The sequence below is a fragment of the Herpailurus yagouaroundi genome, unplaced genomic scaffold, assembly GCF_014898765.1.
Source record: "Herpailurus yagouaroundi ecotype Mexico unplaced genomic scaffold, PumYag 185, whole genome shotgun sequence".
Lineage (NCBI taxonomy): Eukaryota > Metazoa > Chordata > Mammalia > Carnivora > Felidae > Herpailurus > Herpailurus yagouaroundi.
This window is the reverse complement of record NW_024412416.1, coordinates 25,112,894-25,133,820: the sequence shown is the minus strand read 5'-3', so window position 1 is coordinate 25,133,820 and position 20,927 is coordinate 25,112,894. Positions and strand designations below refer to the sequence as shown.

Here is a 20,927-nt window from a genome sequence, read left to right as displayed (position 1 = left end):
CCTCCCCCAGGATAGCAGGAGAGTACAGACCTGAGATCTTGCTGAACGAGCTATTTCAGTGTCAGGGAGGAACCTTCAGGGAATGACTTCTGTGTTGGTTAATTTACTGAGAAAAAAATGTTCCTCCAGTTTGTCTCTTGGGTAGACCTGTGGGGTTATTATACGGGCTACACCCACAGGGCCATCTGCTTAAGGCTGTTTGGAGTAGTGATTGTGAGGCTTTGGGGAAGAGCTGAAATCACAAGCCTGCAGTTGCTAGCTAGCTCTTCCCAGATGTGTGTGGGTGTGTGCATGGGCATGTGCACGTGCATGGGCATGTGCATGTGTGTCTGCTGACTGCTCTCAATGAGGAAGAAAAAATGAAACTAGTATGGGAACTTTCCTAGGCTGGGGGGAGTCTGAGAAGCACTAGTCTAAAAGATGTGCCTAATATCTAGACCTGCACTGATTCCAAGACGATAATGTGGCTTTACCTCCGTTTTGCATATATACTTTTACTAAATTCTCAGCAATATTCTTAAGTGCCAGGCACTTCTAGGCAGAGTTTCTTTACAAGGGAGAGTTAGGCCTCCCCCAAGTTACTTGACAGAATTAAAGGAGCTTAGAGAAAATCACTTTATGTAGGAGGAGACAAAGTTATTATGTAGGAGACAAAATTATTATGTTGTATATTTGTTTGTTTCCTGCCAAATTATCTCTACCACAGGAAAACCAGAGGTGAAAAAGGATGGTTTGCAAGATCTTGTACCAAAGCTGTTTTTCCTTAAGCTTTTCAGGTTGTTAGTCTTTAACTAAATTAGCTACATGCATTGCTGTGGAATGAAGGAGGAAACAATCTATCATCTAAGTGGAAAACAAAGACAGCTGGCTGGGTGTGTTAATTGAAAAGGTCAATATCAAGTCTTTACAAAAAGATTCATGGTTTTCTTTTACATATTAGTCACTAAGCTCATAATTTATACTGTGGGACATTTTCATTCCCAAACTTAAACCAGATACTTTAGTTGAAGAATAGTAAATATGTAACAGGAAAGCCATTAGGAAAGATTACTTTGAGAACACAGCCATATTTAGACTAAAATTTCAATTCCAGCAAGTATGGGTATTCAAAGTAATTTGGTTAGGTCGGTAATATAATAATCTGAGATATACCATAGTTTATATTATCAGCTGTTTATACTTCATGGGGAACATAAATTTGGCTATATAATAAGATTTTGTTTCTTTGTTTCTAATCCTAGTGACTTTGCCACAGATACTTTGCCTTGAACCTGTGGTCTAGCAAATCCCTGCTCCTAGAGAGTAAAGCACTATGATCTTAAGGAGAAAAACTAAATGCCATGAAGTTGATAAACTAGGCTAACCTGACATGTTAATACCAAAAAATCTTATTACATATGGAAACTTGAACATACTTTTTTTTTAATCTTTGTTTATTTAGAGAGAGAGAGAGAGAGAGAGAGCAGGGGAGGGGCAGCGAGGGAAAGAGAGAATCCCAAGCATGGGGTGCCATCCTACAAACCATGAGATCACGACCTGAGCTGAAACCAAGAGTTGGATGCTTAACTGACTGAGCCACCCAGGTGCCCTTGGAAACTTGAACATTCTTTGTATACATTTAACTTCACATTTTTATGTGGTTGGAAGTGGTCATGTGTTTATTCCAGGGAAAAGACAACCAAAGCATTAGTAGGTTTTTGTTCTATTTATGGTGGTATGTGATGTGAAATGCTATTTTTCTCTTTGACTATATTTTCATTGAAAACAAAAGGATAATTCTACCTTTCCTAATTGTTAAATTGCATCAGCAATTGCAAAGAGTTTGAGCTGTGTGTGTGTATCTGTTTCTGAATTAGAAATTTCTTTATGAGATCTATCCAGTTAACACTCATAAGTGGGTATGGATGTGTATATTTACGGGTGAGAGTGTGTGCATATGTGTGTGTGCACACGTGTAAGCATGAGAACGGATGAGTGTGTTCATGTGTGCACAGTTGTGAGTGTGTGAGTGTGCATAGGCATGTGTATGTGTGTGAGAGTATATGTGCAGGCATGGCTGTGGGTGTTCAAAGAAGAAAGCAAAATGAAGTGAAAGGTCTTGAGTTATCACTTTCTGTTACCTTGAAGAGAGAATAAATACTGTTTCCTGGACTAAGACATGATGTTCTGGAAGCAAATTGATCTGTAAAAGCACATTCCTGGAGAATCTGGAATTGTCAGTCTGGTTATGGAGCACCTGCTGTGCACTGTGAGCATTAGGTGGTGGGTGTCCGGACAGTTCACTCTCTGCTCAGCGGACTGGGGAATACTTTGCTCCTTGATAGGGTGTGTGTAGCTGGTGTCATGTCCCTTCCACTTGTTTTGTGAAAAGAACCCCCAATGAAAGGAAAACCCCTATTTCCGCAACATGAAACTAGTCACCACACCCTGATTGCTACAGCATTTGAATTCTGTGAGCTATTCTAATTTTGTTGCATGTGTTCCTCCAATGAAAAGGCAGTACTTTGGTTCTCATTTTGGTATTAGTGCTTCCTAGAATTTCCCCTCTTCACAAGTGGGACACATCATATATACATATGTATACACAGAGATATGTGTATACACATTTGTACTCTTATGATGATATTAACATAAATGACACCTTATAAAAATATCTGTCTTAAACAAGAACGATACTTCATAAAACACTGTTACCTACTTGGATGTGGATGAAGCCATTTCTCCTAACATCTAAATTGGGTTTCAACTGTGATAAAATAAATTCAGGGCTTTTTAACTATTTCTAATGAATAATCTATGTTGTGAAAGGTACCCACAGATGTGATTTAACAGAATTTTAACTGAGCTGAGATGAGACCTCAAGCAAACTTCTTTAATTCGTTGGTTTTCACTGAAGTTATTTTCAATAGTATGTCTGTCAGGTTGCTGTATGCTCTCCCTTTCACTTTTATTTACTTCTAAAAAATTTTTAAAGTATATTTATTTTCAAGAGAGAGAGAGAGAGAGAGAGAGAGAGAGAGCTTGAGCAGGGGAGGGACAGAGGGAGAGGGAGACACAGAATCCAAAGCAGGCTCCAGGCTCTGAGCTGTCAGCACAGAGCCTGATGTGCGGCTCGAACCCATGAACTATGAGATCATGACCTGAGCCTAATTTGGACACTTAAGCAACTGAGCCACCCAGGAGCCCCTATTTTTTATTTTTAAAAATGTTTGTTTGCTTGCCTATTTATTTATGTATTTATGTATGTATGTATGTATGTATTTATTTATTTATTTTTGAGAGAGAAAGAGAGGGAGAGAGGGAGAGAATGAGAATGAGCAGGGGAGGGGCAGAGAAGGAGGGATAGAGTATCCAAAGGGACCTTTGCACTGACAGTAGCAAGCCTGATGTGGGGCTTGAGCTCATAAACAGTGAGATCATGACCTGAGCCAAAGTCGGATGCTCAAATGACTGAGCTACACAGGTGTCCTCCCCCTGCATTTTTAAAAAGAGTGTCATTTCATTGCCAGTGACAAAAGTCTTACTCTTCAGTTCCAGAGAGTAAGCACTTAGATACATCTGCATGCGGTTTTATAAGTTAAGAATTGGGCCAAAGCTTAAATCATTCTTTGTCACATAATACACACACACACACACACACACACACACACACACACACACGCATACAACTTACCCAAAGAAAAATGTCTTCATATGGTTTTTGTGTCTTTGAGAGAAAGGGGGAAAAACTTGGTTCTTACTCACCTGTAATGACTCACTTTTTAGCAGTAGTTCCTGCTATAGTCCAAAAATGAGCGTTTTTGTTCAGTTGGTAAAAAAGGCCAACTTCAAAGAATTGTGGATTTTGGTTTATTTTGGATGAGACTTCAAACAGTTGGATTGCTCATCCGGCCTTTTTCAAGTGTTTGGTGTCTTGACCATGAGGCCGGAAATTTTGTTGAGGACAGACTTGTGAGGTTTATGTCTTCACCTTGGCCCAGTGAAGCTGGAGTTGGCCATGGAAATCCTTCTCTGGTATTCTGCGTGTTGGCCTTTTAAAACTAACAGTGGGCAGGGCAGGGGAAGGTTGTGCATGTTAGGCTGGGTTCAGTTGCTGAGACTGGAGGTATGTGATGTGTTCATCTCAAGTATTAAAGTCCAGAGGCTTGGGGACACGTGGATATGCAAGGCAGGAGCCCTCTTGCCTGTTCCGAGTATTCCTGCACATCATGCACCCTTGGGAGCCTGGGGTCTTTGTGACAGTCTGCTTGTAAATCACTTGTTGATGAGAGATCCAGGGGCTGGCACCACCTAGAACCTGGGATTGGTGAGAGTTCTGTGTCAGTGTCAGAAAGCTTGTAACTCTTCTGGTAAGAATAACAAGATTCCCCAACCCCCCATATCCTGGGTAATAGTACCAGTTAGTACTCATTCAGTGCTCACTGTGTGTTAGGCCTTCTTCTGAGTCTTCACATGACATTGATTCTTCTAATTTTCTTGATGACTCTGTGAGGGAAGTGCTGTTGTTACTCCCATGTAACAGATGAGTAACTGAGACACAGAAGGACTCAGCCCCTTGGCCCAACATGGGGCAGAGGGAGAGGTGAGCCAGATTTGGGGCAGACTGGTGGGACTCAGTCCCTGGTTGTGAGGCCCACCCAAGGCCACCTCCAGAGACCATTACAACTATTGGTGTTTAGTGTTGGAATTGATATGGGACAAGTTGGGCTAATCCACAGCCACAGGAAAGTCTGGAAGAAATCATGAGCAACTGAAAGTATTTCTGTGAATCAAAATTTTAACTCATGGACTTGGGTAATTCTGGCACTGGAACAGCAACACAGGTAGGTCAGTTTGAAAAGTTAGTTTGTAAAGGCAATGGTTGGTCACCACCTTGTGCTCGCTGACCTGCCTACATTGGGGGAATGGAATTAACTAAGTCCCTGGGTTATCGAGAGCATGTAAGGAGAGCATGCCTCTCCTCTAGTAAGGACATACTGGCCTGTGGTGGTGGCATGTTGGTGGCACTCACCAAGAAGTACCCCCTTGCTGCTGTGGCCAAGCCTAGGTGTGCCAGTTCCCTGAAGCTGCAAGCCCTGAGACACCACACAGCATGGGCCAGGTGCTAGCCATGCCGTCCTAGCATGAGTGCTCAGACTGCCCACTGTCCTGAGCCTTGACAAGGAATCCTCCTGAGGAATGAGGAGGAAATGCAGACTTATGTCAGGGCTGGAAGGAAGGAAGGGGGGACCTGGTGTCAGCTTTGTGATACTCCAGCCCTCAAACCCCAGTTCTGAGGCCTTGGGGCCCAGCACTGCATGGTGGTTCCTGCTCATTTCAGTTTCAGTTTGCAGGAGTTAGTGAGTATACACGCATACCAGCTTACGTTTCAGCATCAAGCTCTAGGTGGGGGGTTGGGGGAGTCTCCCAGCTGAAATCCTCAGGCAGCGATGGCTCAAGCTTTTCCTGAGGTGATTTTCAATTTCTGTGTAGATCATGTTTTAAATGTGTGTGTATTCATTTGCTGGAGATGCCACAACAAAGTACCATAGACATAGTGGCTTAAATAACAGAGATTTCTTGTCTTTTATTTCTGGAGACTGGAAGTCTGAGATCAAGGTGTCACAGGGTTTGTCTCTTCTGAGGCCTCTCTCCTTGGCTTGTAGATGGCCATCTTCTCCTTATGTTTTCACATGGTCTTCCCTCTGTGCCTGTACACTAATCTACTCTTCTTATAAGGACACTAGTTGAGATTGGGTTAGGGCTGACCCTATGACAATTTTACCTTCATTACCTTAAGATCCATCTCTACATTCTGAGATGCTGGGAATTAGGACTCTAACATAGGAATTTTGAGAGAGGACACAACTCAGCCCATCACAGTGCAGTCTCCTGGTGAAAGTGATGCCATTTCTGCAGGTAGCATTAGCATGCTAATCACCTCAGATAAACCCACTGTTGCATCCCACATCCCTTCTCTTCTACTGCCAGGAGGAGGAAGATGCTTCCTCTTGAAGAACTTTTTTTTTTAATGTGAAATTTATTGTCAAATTGGTTTCCATACAACACCCAGTGCTCATCCCAACAGGTGCCCTCTTCAATGCCCATCACTCACTTTCTCCTCCCTCCCACCCCCCATCAACCCTCAATTTATTCTGAGTTTTTAAGAGTCTCTTATGGTTTGTCTCCTTCCATCTCTGTAACTTTTTCCCCCTCCCCCTCCCCCATGGTCATGTTAAGTTTCTTAGGATCCACATAAGAGTGAAGACATATGGCATCTATCTTTCTCTGTATGACTTATTTCACTTAGCATAACACTCTCCAGTTCCATCCATGTTGCTACAAAAGGCCATATTTCATTCTTTCTCATTGCCAAATAGTATTCCATTGTATATATAAACCACAACTTCTTTATCCATTCATCAGTTGATGGACATTTAGGCTCTTTCCATAATTTGGCTATTGTTGAAAGTGCTGCTATAGACATTGGGGTACAAGTGCCCCTATGCCTCAGCACTCCTATATCCCTTGGGTAAATTCCTAGCAGTGCTATTGCTGGGTCATAGGGTACTTCTATTTCTAATTTTTTGAAGAACCTCCACACTGTTTTCCATAGTGGCTGCACCAGTTTGCATTCCCACCAACAGTGCAAGAGGGTTCCCGTTTCTCCACATCCTCTCCAGCATCTATAGTCTCCTGATTTGTTCATTTTAGCCACTCTGACTGGCGTGAGGTGATATCTGAGTGTGGTTTTGATTTGTATTTCCCTGATGAGTAGCGACGTTGAGCATCTTTTCATGTGCCTGTTGGCCATCTGGATGTCTTCTTCTTTAGAGAAGAGTCTATTCATGTTTTCTGCCCATGTCTTCACTGGATTATTTGTTTTTTGGGTCTGGAGTTTGGTGAGTTCTTTATAGATTTTGGATACTAGCCGTTTGTCTGATATGTCATTTAGCAAATATCTTTTCCCATTCCATCAGTTGCCTTTTAGTTTTGTTGATTGTTTCCTTTGCAGTGCAGAAGCTTTTTATCTTCATGAGGTCCCAATAGTTCATTTTTGTTTTTAATTCCCTTGCCTTTGGGAATGTGTCAAGTAAGAAATTGCTGTGGCTGAGGTCACAGAGGTTTTTCCTGCTTTCTCCTCTAGCGTTTTGATGGTTTCCTGTTTCACATTCAGGTCCTTCATCCATTTTGAATTTATCTTTGTGAATTATGTAAGAAAGTGGTCTAGTTTCATTCTTCTGCGTGTTGCTGTCCAGTTCTCCACCATTTGTTAAAGAGACTGTCTTTTTTCCATTGGATATTCTTTCCTGCTTTGTCAAAGATTAGTTGGCCATACTTTTGTGGTCCAATTTTGGAGTCTCTATCCTATTTCATTGGTTTATGTGTCTGTTTTTGTGCCAATACCATGCTGTCTTGATGATTACAGCTTTATATAGAGGCTAAAGTCTGGGATTGTGATGCCTTCCGCTCTGGTCTTCTTCTTCACTATAACTTTGGCTATTTGGGGTCTTTTGTGGTTCCATGCAAATTTTAGGATTGTTTGTTCTAGCTTCTAGGAGAATGCTGGTGCAATTTTGATTGGGATTGCATTGAATGTGTAGATAGCTTTGGGTAGAATTGACATCTTAACAATATTTATTCTTCCAATCCATGAGCATGGAATGTTTTTCCATTTCTTTGTATCTTCTTCAATTTCCTTCATAAGCTCTCTATAGTTTTCAGCATATGGATCTTTTACATCTTTGGTTAGGTTTATTCCTAGGTATTTTATGATTCTTGGTGCAGTTGTGAATGGGATCAGTTTCTTTGTTTTTCTTTCTCTTGCTTCATTATTAGTGTATAACAATGCAGCTGATTTCTTTACATTGATTTTGTATCCTGCAACTTTGATGAATTCATGTATCAGTTCTAGCAGACTTTTGGTGGAGTCTGTCGGGTTTTCCGTGTATAGTATAATGTCATCTGCAAAAAGTGAAAGCTTGACTTCATCTTTGCCAATTTTGATGCCTTTGATTTCCTTTTGTTTTCTGATTGCTGATGCTAGAACTTCCAACATGATGTTAAACAACAGTGGTGAGAGTGGACATCCCTGTTGTGTTCCTGATCTCAGGGGGAAAGCTCTCAGTTTTTCCCCATTGAGGATGATATTAGCTGTGGGCTTTTCATAAATGGCTTTTATGATGTTGAAGTATGTTCCTTCTATTCCGACTTTCTCAAGGGTTTTTATTAATAAAGGATGCTGAATTTTGTTAAATGCTTTTTCTTCATTGAAAAAAATATAGAATCTAAAAAAAACAGTAGAGCAGATCAATAAAACCAAGAGTTGGTTTTTTGAAAAAATAAACAAAATTGATACACCTCTAGTCAGGCTTCTCAAAAAGAAAAGGGAGAGGACTCAAATACATAAAATCATGAATGAAAATGGAATTATTGCAACCAATCCCTCAGAAATACAAGCAATTATCAGGGAATACTATGAAAAATTATATGCCAACAAACTGAACAACTTAGAAGGAATGGACAATTCCTAAGCACCCACACACTTCCAAAACTCAACAGGAAGAAATAGAAAATTTGAACAGACCCATAACCAGGAAAGAAATTGAATCAGTTATAAAAAATCTCCCAACAAATAAGAGTCCAGGACCAGATGGCTTCCCTGGGGAATTCTACCAGACATTCAAAGCAGAGATAATACCTATCCTTCTCAAGCTGTTCCAAAAAATAGAAAGGGAAGGAAAACTTCCAGACTCATTCTATGAAGCCAGCATTACTTTGATTCCCAAACCAGTCAGAGACCCAGCAAAAAAAGAGAACTACAGGCCAATACGCTGATAAATATGGATGCAAAAATTCTCAACAAGATACTTGCAAATCAAATTCATCAGCATATAAAAAGAAATATTCACCATGATCAAGTGGGATTCATTGCTGGGCTGCAGGGCTGGTTCAGTATTTGCAAATCAATCAATGTGATAGGCCACATTAATAAAAGAAAAGATAAGAACCATATGATCCTGTCTCTTGTTGAAATTAATGCTAGAATCTTGAGCCCTCGTATAGTAGTCCCCCATTATCCATGGGGGATACATTGCAAGACCCCCAGTGGATGTCTGAAACCACAGACAGTACTGAACCCTCTATGTACTGTGTTTTTTCCTATACATACATTCCGGTGATAAAGTTTAATTTACAAATCAGGCAAAATAATAGATTAACAATAATAGCTAATATTAAATTAAAACAATTGTAGCAATATACTATAATAAAAGGTATGTGAATGTGATTTCTCTCTCAAAGTATCTTACTGTAGTCACCCTTCTTATGATGTGAGATGATAAAATGCCTGTGTGATGAGACAAAGTGAAGTGAATGATGTAGGCTTTGTGACATAGTGTTAGGCTGCTATTGACCTTGTGATGATAGGTCTGAAGGAGGAATATCAGCTTCCAGACCACAGTTGACTGTGGGTACCTGAAACTCTGGAAAGTGATCAGGGGGGATGAATGGTACTTCCTGCTTAGGCAGGATGGCTTTCTCTGGCTGGCTGCAGCCTGCCAAGAAAATTTATATTATTATATGTATATTAAATATTAAAAACTCTGTGAATGACAATGGAACAAAAAGAACAAGAATTGTACTATTGGGAAGATTTCAGAAATTTGGTTAGAGTACTTATACATATTTGTGTATGTGTGTGTGTGTATACATGTATGCACATGTTTGTTTAAGTTAGTTGATAGTTAATGCCATGCCAGGACATAAACACTTCTTGCTAAGTAATTTGTCTTAGAAATAGTCAGGGAAAAACCTTCCAACTCTTGACTGAAGTCTTTTGATTTTAGAGTTTCCTTCAAGGAAGAGATCATTTCCATTGACAGAATATCTTACATTTTTTGTATTCACCTGTTCATTTTACATTATAAAAGTAATCTCAGGACTTATTTTACACCAGTAGTAAAAAGAGAACTCTTCTGAGGGTCAGTTTTATACACACACACACACACACACACACACACACATACACACACATATATATGATGTTTGTTTTTATTTACTTTTGAGAGAGAGAGAGAGAGCTTGCAGGGAGGGACAGAGAGAGGGGGGAACAGAGGATCCCAAACAGGCTCCATGCTGATGGCAGAGAGCTTGATGTGGGGCTCAAACTCACGAACGATGAGATTATGACCTGAGCCGAAGCATATGCTTAACTGACTGAGCCACCCAGGCGCCCTTGAGAGTCAGTTTTGAAAAATGAGGCCTGGCCCCCGGGGGGGGGGGGGGGCAGAGGGTGACTCTCTTTGAGGCAAACAGGTGGGAGTCCAAGTCTCTGTGGCCGGCACCACCATGCTTGGCCCCAGTCAAGGCTTCCTGACCAACTCAGAGTTTGTGCTTCTGATTCCACAATCATGACATGAAAGGAGTAGGACACATTTGCTTTTATTCTAAGCAGATGAAACTATTTCACCCCTCATTATACCTTTCACAAAAATAGTCCACAGTTAATGGTATTGAGTTGCCATGGGTGCAGGTAGCCTGGGCACTCCTTTTATTTACCACCCACCACATAGCTTAGGAGGCCCCACTGACCTGACCATTCCCTTTGTCATGGCTGCCCTTCTCACTTAATCCTATAATGGTCTGCTCATTTCCAAGCCACCCCGGCCCTGCAATTGGAGTTACCACTGTCCTGACCCTGCCTCACTGAGGGCAGACAACCAGTTCCCTGGCCTATAGATTTTACCAGGGCAGTACCTGGGAACCAGACTCCAGGGAGGAGGGGAATTTGGGAGGCAGCCCTCCTCAGCCCCACTTCCACCAGGTGTCACCGCATCAGAGACATGCAGGGCCCTTCCATGTACCTGTCAAGGTTGGCACATCAGATTCACCTCAAATCTATGACTTTGAAAGGTTCTCCCAGCCCCGGCCTTGGGGCCATATGGGGACATCTAATCTTCCTTCCACAGAAGAGTTCTTCAGATCTTTGAAAGCTGCCAGGTGGCTTGCCTGTGGTACTGGTTCCCACAGCTAACATTTGCCAGTACTTACCACTTAGCCTGTTACTAGTATGGTTGATCTAAATCTACCATGGGAGGTGCACACGATCTTCAGGGGAGCTTTACACATCTTTGAGGGCCTGGCCCACCAGCACTCTGGCTCCCTTGGTGTGGGGTGGGTAGGCACTGGGGTGTTCCAAGCTCCCCAGGGCTGTGAACCACCATCCCAAGACAGGTTCAGTTGCTTCCCATTTTAAAGTAAGGTGGCCCAGGTCTGAGAGGTTAGGTACCTTGTGTAATAAAATCCTGCAGCTGGTCAGAAAGTGGGGCTGCGACAAATAGGTGTTGTGGCTGCAGAGCCCATTCTTGCAGTGCTCCTCCTCCTGTGCCTTCACTTGCTCCGGCTCACTGGGGGTACCCTTCAGGGATGCTTGCATCTGTCTTGTGCTTCCCACCCACAGCAGTCTGCTTGGCCCCTCCTTGCACCTTCTCAAGGGCGCTGTACCGGGTCCAGGCAGGGTTTTCTTGCCGCAGTCAGCCTTGCACTCTGGGCAGCAGCTGCCAGGATCCTCCACACGGATCGCAGCACTCCTCTGGGCACTCTCTGGCTCAGAAGCCTGCAGTGGCAGTTGGCGCTGTAGTAAAGTTAAGGAGCAGCAGCCTAGGCTAGAACAGACAGAAAGTAAATTGATTACCATCCAAAAATCTGACTGTAATGGGCAGAACAGCTTGGTCTAGAGAAACTGTTGATGCCAAGAAACGGGGCAGGACAAAATGTGTATGTATGTGTGTATCTCCATGTGTCTCTATAATATATGCATGCACAACACATATATGTAAATACATGTATATGCATATAGTAGATACATGCATGTACACAAACTTATGGGTTTCACTTAAGATTTTGTTTGATAAGAGAGTTCCACTCCTTTAAAGTGTTGACTTCTAGAACCCTGACTACATTCTTTCTTTAAACATTTTTAAAGATATTTATTTATTTTTGAGAGAGAGAGACAGAGTGTGAGCAGGGGAGGGGCAGAGAGAGAGGGAGACACAGAATCAGAAGCAGGCTCCAGGCTCTGAGCTGTCAGCACAGAGCCAAACGCAGGTCTCCAAACCACGAGCCACAAGGTCATGACCTGAGCTGAAGTCGCACCCTTAACTGACTGAGCCACCCAGGCACCTCCTAGATTATTGCTAGGGTACAATCCAACTGTGTGCCTTTCCAGGTTGTCATTTTAGTCCATGGATTCATTCCAGAAGGTTTTGCTGCAGCGCAATGGGTGTTCTTCTGGGTGAGCACAGACGCTGAGCTCTGGGGTTCTGGGATGGAAAGGCCTTGACTGGGCCCCTAAGGACCTCTCTTTTACACCTCCCAACTGGTAAGATGGGAGTGATGGGGAACCCTCCTGGGGCTATTGGCAGGTGGGATGACATGACCCATCTAGGCCCATTGCATGTACTCAGCACACGCTCCTGTTACCAGATAGTGAGGATTGGAAATAGTTGCATTTCAGCAAGGGTGCAGCACTGGGTGTCCCTCACATCATGTGTGGCCATGGCAGTGATACATTTGGGCTTAATTAGTATGACAACTTATCACTTTTAGGGATCTGGCCAAGATGCAGAGAAAACTAAGCCCTCACCATGTCTTTACTTTCTGCCTTCCTTGTGTGAGGAGCAGCCAGAGTGGAGGCAGGGAGGCAGTATTGAGGATTGGGGCCTTGTCCTTCAGAGGATGGCAGTAGCTAGGTTGTGCAGAGGAGGAAACAGGAGGTTCTGAAAGACTGATTCATTGCTCACAGATTTATTAAGCACTTATGTGTGCCAGGCCTTGTAATTAAAACAAAAAATCCCTTCTCTCAAGGAAGCACTGGCTAAGTAATTTGATCTGTTGAGTGCAGCAGAGCTGGATTCACAGTGAAGCCTGCCTCAAACAGGAGAGAAGGAATAGTCCCAGCCTCCCAGACTGCCCTTACTTGGTAAGGGTGGAGAGGATGCCTGGCCATGTGCTTATGGATGCTGCCCACTCCATTCCTTCTGAGAATTTCTAGGAGAAAAACTCAGTAGTAGTACAGGAGAGCAGAACTGGGAAAGCTGACTTAATACTGTGCCCTTTCGTTAATACAAAGAAGAAATAAAGCTGTGAAGTGGTATTCAACTTTTTGCTTTCTCAGTTTCCCAACCTGCTGTGGTGGTGGCTGGCTCTTCTCACCCCCTCTTGCTGGCTAAGAGGAAGCCCCTATTTTCAGGGCTTGACAAAAATGATGCAGGTGGACAGTTGGGGGTCTGAAGAGGAGGAGCCTGGGCAGGCATGGTCCCGCTTGAAGTTAGAGACTGGTGGCAGAGCAGTGTGGAGACCAGGCTTTGGTCCTACACTTGCTAGCTTGTGACCTAGGAGTCATATGACTTCTGTGGTCCTCAGTTTCAACATCTGCAAAATGGGAACAGTGTTAGAGGCCTTTCTTTCCTGCCAGGCCCACAGTCAGTGGGGGTAGCCATTCTTATCACCAGCCTTTCTCCTGCCCCAGATGCTGTCCTTGAAGGGCTTCTGGAGGGAGGGAGGGAGCAGCTCCTTTGGGCCTCATTACAGGGTGAAACCTCTTTGTGCAGAAGGGCCTGATAGTAAACATAATAGAGCTGTTGCAAGTGGGAGGCTTGCCTTGAGCTCTGAGTCCACAGAATAATGGAGAGGCCTGGAGAGTTTAAGTGTTAGTTGAGAATTGTCCACTGTTCTGGAAAAGAGGAGGCTGCATTATTGACCCCTTGCCTCGGGCTGTGGGAGTCACTGCCTGCCCGTGCCCAAGAGCAGGGCAGCTTTAATACTACTGTAAGAGCAAGTTCTCCACTGGCAGAGTGCTGGCCTGTGGGATGTGGAATGCCAGGTCTGTAGCTTTAACCTGAGCCCCCCCCCCCCCGGTATAAAACCAGAGGAACACATACAACAGAAGCAACACTTTGGGGGGCTGCTACTTGCCTTAATCTCAGGGGCAGGACTTTGTACTTTTAAAGGAAAGTTGTGATTTTTTGCAGGAATTCTTTGGTCACATATTGCAGTTATTGGCAGGTATTCCACAGAAGAGGGGAAGATATTGACTTGATGTGCCAGTGGCTGTTAGAAAAATCTGTACCTGCAGCCCAGGAGCCTGGGCTACAGTGCTGAGCTCAGCAGACACATGCCCCATAGTGCTAGCACCAACTTCATTATGAGGGCCCATGTGGCCACCAGGGCTCTTCAGAGATGCTCTGTCTCCAGCTGAAGGACTGTTATAAAAGCCAAGCTTTCAAAGGGAAAATAATCCAGAAGCAAGCCTTAATTTATGTCCAGTGTTTTTCCTGCCTCCTCTTAAGTGTTTACTAGGCACACTGCAGAATTACCCTCTGCAATTGGCAGGCTGGAGCCCTTAGCTCTTGGCCCCCTTGAATTTGAGGGAAGAGCCTATACAATTTGTACTATCACAGATGGAACCCTCCATGGTGATAACCCTTGTGTTTTAGGGAGGTAAGTTAAAGATGGCTGAGATCACCAGGAAGGGAGCATCCTCAGTCCTAGAAACCCATATTGCATCATGGATCTTTGAATAACTATTTACACATAATTCTTTGGTTTTCTAGGTCCTTGTTTCAAAGGGTGGTAGGTTTAGCACCACCATTGCTGTCACCTAGGGCTGTTGAGAAATGCAGAGGTCCCAGGTCCCACCCAGACCAACAGAGATAGGATCTGAATTTTGACTTGGTCCCTGGGGAATTTATATTTGAAAAGCCCCTTCCAAGTTTGAGAAGCCATGAAGTGCAGGATTTACACCTGGGTATAAATACTTACTTTTCTATAATTATTTCCTCTGTTTTCCAGACATGAATGGGATAATAATCAGTCTTTATGTTCTTCTTGCCCTCTTAATAGAAGCTGATATTTCCATAATATACTAATTAAGACACTTTTTTTTTTGAAAAATCACAAACATTGATCACCTACAAAAGATATGCTTTTGAAAACCTCAATAAAATAAAATTAAGTGATATTCTTTCATAGATGTAATTTCAGGGCTGTTTTATTTGCATTACCGTTAAGTTGATTCATGTGGGAGGAGCCTGTGCTAGCTGGCTCTGATCTGTGTAGTAGTTAATTATGAACAGTGCTTCCTGGAGTGAATCCTTTTATAGCAGGTGCTGTGTCCCAGACTTCATTGAACTGGCAGCATGGTCCCACCAGCTTTCCCTAATGAGGATCACTGTCAACTTGCCTCCTAATGAAGTCCGTCTGCCCCCCTACCCCAAAATGCTATTCCACATCTGAACTGTTTTGCTTCATACTGTTGGCTGGCCATTCATTGTCTGCCCTCCCCCTGACTCTGTGAAATTATTTCAGTCCACCACCTTGCAGAGTGGACACACTTTTAAGAGACACTAGCATTTTGGAATATCGTCGATGCATGTCCCAGACCTCCTTTGCTTGGTATCCCAGGTTTCTGTCTAGGTGTGAACTTGGGCAACCCTGGGGATTTCCTTTGCTCCTGGAGTCTGGCCTCCTTTCAAGTACTGCCTGGTTTTTAAAATTCCAGACACCACACCCTGTCCTTCAAGGCCTCCAGAAATCTTGCAACACAAGATTAAAATATATAACAATTGTTCTTTGTTTTTAAAGTTTAAAATGTAAGGGTAAGCTGCAGGCATACCATCCACTCATGCATCTCACATGAGTGTGCGTGTGTGTGTATAGATAGATACATCAAGATACATGTGCAGTTTTCCCATGAGGAGGTGTCTGCCCAAGAATCTTGATTTTTACCAGTTAGGTCAGCTGATACTCAGGAGGCAGAAATCACGAAAGGTGAACCCACTTACAGAAACTGTTCTTCGAAACCTCTCCTGTTTCATATCTTAGGGCCTTGAGGCTATTTTGGGAAGAGGCCTTAGTTAGGAATCTTGGGGTATTGTGAAAGGGTAATACACCCTAAGAGGTTGTTGGGTATTGTATTAAGTTCTCCAGAGAAACAGAGTCATTAAGAGAAATAGATAGGTAGATGTCTCTGTGTCTGTCTCTCCATGTCAATGTCTATGTGCCATTATCTATAATAAATTTCTCTGTGTGTGTGTGTGTGTGTGTGTGTGTGTGTATACATATACACATAAACATATGTGTGTGTGTATATATATATATAGAGAGAGAGAGAGGGAGAGAGAGACATACAGATATTTATATATATGGAGATCTATATGTCTAGAGAGAGATTTGTTATAGAAATTGGCTCATGTGATTTGGAAGGTGAGAAGTCTCATGATCTGCCATCTGCAAGCTGGAGATCCCAGAAAGCTAGTGGTGTAATTCAGTCTGAGACTGAAAGCCTGAGATCCAGAGGAACCAATGATGTAATCTCAGTCTGAGGGCAGAAGACGATGAGATAAGATATCCTAGCTCAGTCAGTGAGGCTGAAAAAAAGGGGGTGAATGTCTCCTTTCTCCATCTTTGGGTCTATTCAGGTCCCCAGTGGATTGGATGATACATACCCATGTTGGGGAGGACCATCTACTATACTGATTCCACTGATTCAAATGCTAATCTCATCTGGGAACACCCACACAGACATACCCAGGAACAGTGTTTAATGAAGGGGAGGAGAGGTGGTGGGGAATGGAATCATGGTGAACAGTTTCAGGGGGCAGTGAAGCTGGGCAGAGAGCAGGGAGACCAGCCATGACATGGCCATGGAACCTTGGCCATGTCACTCCTCTCAAAGCCCAGGCTTGTTCCCTATCTGGAAATGGACATTGTTGACCCTTGAGGTCTCAGAGACTCTCCTGTCCCCACTCTGTGGCTGCCTTTTATGGGAAAGGGCAAGGACATAGCATTTGTGTGGAGTGACGGGGCAGCAGCTGCACCCTCTTGTGACAGCATCCGCACCCTCTTGTGACAGCATCCAGCCACAGTGCCCACCTGTGCACACACAGTATGCCACGTCTCAGGCAAACCAAAACCTGACGGGTTTTTCTTCTGTCACTGTTCCCATTTTACAACTAAAAATGCGGCATCCAGGACACAGGGAAGTGAAATCTGCTTCTCAGATGAGATGCAATGCAGTAAGTGCTGGCCTCAGGTTTTCAGCTTAAGCCTGCTCTCATCTGCCTCATTATACTGCAGGAGAGGTGCAGCTTTAGAACAGAGAAAGACAGACTTGGGCAGGGAACATTTAAATTAGACATGGAGATAGACTTTCCTGCATTATTAAGACAATTATGTGTCCTGGGGCACCTGGGTGGCTCAGTTGGTTAAGCGTCCAACTCTTCATTTCAGTTCAGGTCATGATCTCGCAGTCATGAGATCAAGCCCCATGTGGGGCTCCGAGCTGACAGTCCAGAGCCTGCTTGGGATTCTTTCTCTCTCCCTCTCTCTCTGCCCCTCTCCCACTTATGCTTTCTCTCTCTCTTAAAATAAATAAACATTCAAAAAAAAAAAAAGACAATTATGTGTCCTAACCTCATGTGGGAGGGGGCAGGGAGACAGAATTCCCTGCAACAGGGGCCTCAGCTTGGGGAAGAAGTTCCTGGCTTTGCTGCATTGTCGTCAGCAAGCAGCTGTGCAGTGAGGGATGTGCTTATTAGCAGAAGGAGGGGCTGGGATGATATTTAACACAAAGGGCCCTGGTGGCCTAGAGGGTTTATGCTTCAGTTTGGGTGCCTCCTTAGGCTGGACTCTCCACAAGTGATTCATCCCACAGGACCACCGTCATCCCTATTTTACATGTGGGAATCAGAATTTCAGCAAGATGCAGCAATTTGCTGGCAGGCACAGGGAGACCTCAATTTTCTGTTTGGCATTGTCTGACTCTGCCCATACCTTTTGTCTTCCCAGTGAGGTTACCAGTTCCAAGACTCATTCATACACCCTAATTGGTAACCAGTGCCCAAGCACACATATCTTCCCTGCAATGTATGCTTTTTTACTTCCTTGTAAATTAAGGTCTGTGCATTAGATTAAACCATTACTGGTTTTGTGGGTCAAATTACTACTAAACTAATAGTTTAGGTATCTTGTAAAATATTTGATAGAAAAGAAACATTACAAGATGAGATTTAAAATGGGTATCAATATTGAAGTTGAAACTCATTACTTAAAAGTTTTTCTCACAAGAATGGGATGTGATTTTGTTGAATTTCAAAGCAGAGAGAACGTGAACTTTTAATGGAACTTTTATAACTTGCTTGCATATATTGTGTTTATCTGTATTTTGTGTGAAAATTTAATCAGAGATGTCTGAATAAAAGAACAGATGGAAGCTTTATTTAAATTCCCGAGAATGAATACCACATGCTGAGCTCAATAAAGCAATTTAAATAAGAAAAAAAAAAAATAAAATAAAAAATAAAAAAAATAAAATGGGTATCAATAGAAGTTCTGTTTTAACTTGTTTCTGCATGGTGGATCTTGTCGGAGGCCATCATGGGTAGAGTGCTTGTGTATGCATTGGTGTCCACTTGTCACAGGTGGATTATACATGTATATAACAAGGGGAGTGATCAGAAGACTGCTTTTCCTCCCTGGAAAAGATGGATATTTGTCATAGTGCAGTGGGAGCCATAGAGAGACAAAGAGCCAGGGCACCCCTTTCTGTCTTCCTTTTATTCCTTTCTTTTCTTCTGCTTTGATCTGGATGAACCAGGACAGTTGCCAAACAGCATGTAAGAGTGAACCTGACAGGGATTAGGTAAACCATACCACCATTGACTTTAAGTCCAGGAGACACGGTGGTGACAGGATCCCCACTCCCAAAGCGCCACCTGCAGTGGGGAGGGATATTACTGAAGAGGCTGGCCTGCAAACTTGAATGCCATGGGGCACAGTGAAAAAAACTGTGGTTTAAAGGACAACTCGACTGTCAGTAAAGGAAATCTATTTACTAACCCTAGAGCCTCTGCCAAATGGGCAGGAAACTACTAGAACTCTCTGGGTTGAAGGTGCCAGCGAGAGCCACTTTTTATATTGACTCTCCACCTTGATGAACCCAACAGGAGCAGATTCCAGGGACTCTCACTTGCTAGGGCCACCTCAGCATGCCCAGACCCCTAAGCTACATCAACTCCAGCTGTCTCCCTGAGGGGACCCCAGTACTACACAGCCTGGGCATCACTAGCCTGCACCCACTTCAGCTCCAGCCACTGAGTCAAGGGTGCCCTGATACAGTGAGCTCAGAGACCCCTTCTGGCAGGTGCCCAACCGAGCCATCCTGCTAAGATGCAGTCCCAGTATGTTGTGCTCCAGCACCCCCCCACCCCCCACAGCTGCTCCAGTTCCAGCCAGCCTGCCATAACAGCCCAGTTTGGCATGCCGCGGGACACCCCTGGCATGTGCTCACTCTAGCCCCAGCTGTCTTGCCACACTGGCTTCTATGTAACATGCACTGAGACTGCTCTTGGCCTGCATCTGATACAGCTCCTTGGCCTGCATCTGATACAGCCATCCCATAAGGGAAACCTTGGTGTGGCCTGGGACCATCTTGTCCTGCACCTGCTCCAGCTCCATCTGGCCTGCAGAAGCTGCCATAGACAATAATATTGTAATAACTTTTTGTGGTAACAGATGTAGACTTAAAGTGCGGGTCATTTTATAATGTACAAAAATAATCATATCACTATGATGTACATCTGAAACTAATAAGATATTGTTTGTTGACTATACTTCAATAAAAAAAAAAACATACAGGAGCAGGGATGGTCTTATGCCATCACCAAAGTGTTAACATTCAGCATATAAAAGAATAATGAGTGTAGAGTATTAAAAATAAACAACTTACAAAAGAAAATACATGGGATTTTGGGTGGCTTCATTGAGACGAAGAAATGAAATTTCTTATCGCTTTGCTTTAACAAAGCAGTTAATTTTATTATTCTAAGTTAGAGACTCCATCAATCCAAATGCAAATCAAAGGAAAAGATGGGCTTTCCAGGCCCCAAATTATTGTTGCCATCTACAATTATAGTTCACTTTGCTTCAACAGATGATCATTCTTTGCCTTTCTTCTTCCCAGTATTGACAAACAGTATTTAAAAAGACTAACATCATATTCTAGATGCCACCTTGGTTAACCTGCGTGGCAAACAGAACTTGTAATTTTTTTTTCTTTTTAATATAATTTATTGTCAAATTGGTTTCCATACAACACCCAGTTCTCATCCCAACAAGTGCCCTCCTCAGTGGCCATCACCCACTTTCCCCTCTCCCCCACCCCCCATCAACCTTCAGTTTGTTCTTAATATTTAAGAAGAAGTTGTATTTTTTATTAATGAATTTTAAAGACTTTAAATCTCATTTTTTACACAAATTGGAATCTTCTTGTTAATAGCTTCTGACATCTCCGAGCTTAAAAGTGGAGCAAGTAATCTGGCAAGAATTTGATCAACTGTAAATCACTCATTGATTGTTTGTTGCCTCTTTTCTTGTTCTTTCTAGAGGAACAAAACTGATACTCTGTTTTAAATTGTAAAAGAAAAATCGTGATAAAGCTTAGTAAACAGAAAGAAAAAAATAAAAGAAAAAAATTAAAAAAATAAAAGAAAGTTACCAGAAATTCCACCATCCAGAGATAACTACTCTAAATGTTTGGCAGTATCTCCTTTCTGGTATTTCTCATGCCCTAATATATGCTGCCCTATTTTTAGGCATTCGAGCATTACACGTCACTTAAAATACTGTACCATGTCTATGTACATAAATAAATGTATACATGCTGCCCTATTTTTAGGCATTCAAGCCTTACATGTCACTTAAAATACTGCACCATGTCTATGTACATAAATAAATGTATACATGCTGCCCTATTTTTAGGCATTCGAGCCTTACGTGTCACTTAAAATACTGCACCATGTCTCTGGATTTAAAAGAAGCATTCATTAGAATTATAAAGAGTTTATTTTATTTTATTTTATTTTATTTTATTTTATTTTATTTTATTT

The 20,927-nt window shown here is 42.9% G+C and overlaps 1 protein-coding gene and 1 long non-coding RNA gene across 4 annotated transcripts in view; one reads left to right on the top strand and one right to left on the bottom strand.

The window, feature by feature from the left end:
* The window catches only part of ATP10A (ATPase phospholipid transporting 10A (putative)), a 192,618-nt gene that overhangs the window by 94,370 nt on the left and 77,321 nt on the right, over positions 1-20,927 (top strand). The window lies entirely within an intron of this gene.
* Positions 19,523-20,927, bottom strand: part of LOC121042543 (uncharacterized) — an 18,290-nt gene continuing 16,885 nt past the window's right edge. Inside the window, exon 3 of the long non-coding RNA XR_005796282.1 lies at positions 19,523-20,061. This is a non-coding gene — a long non-coding RNA (uncharacterized LOC121042543). The remainder of the gene's footprint in view (positions 20,062-20,927) is intronic.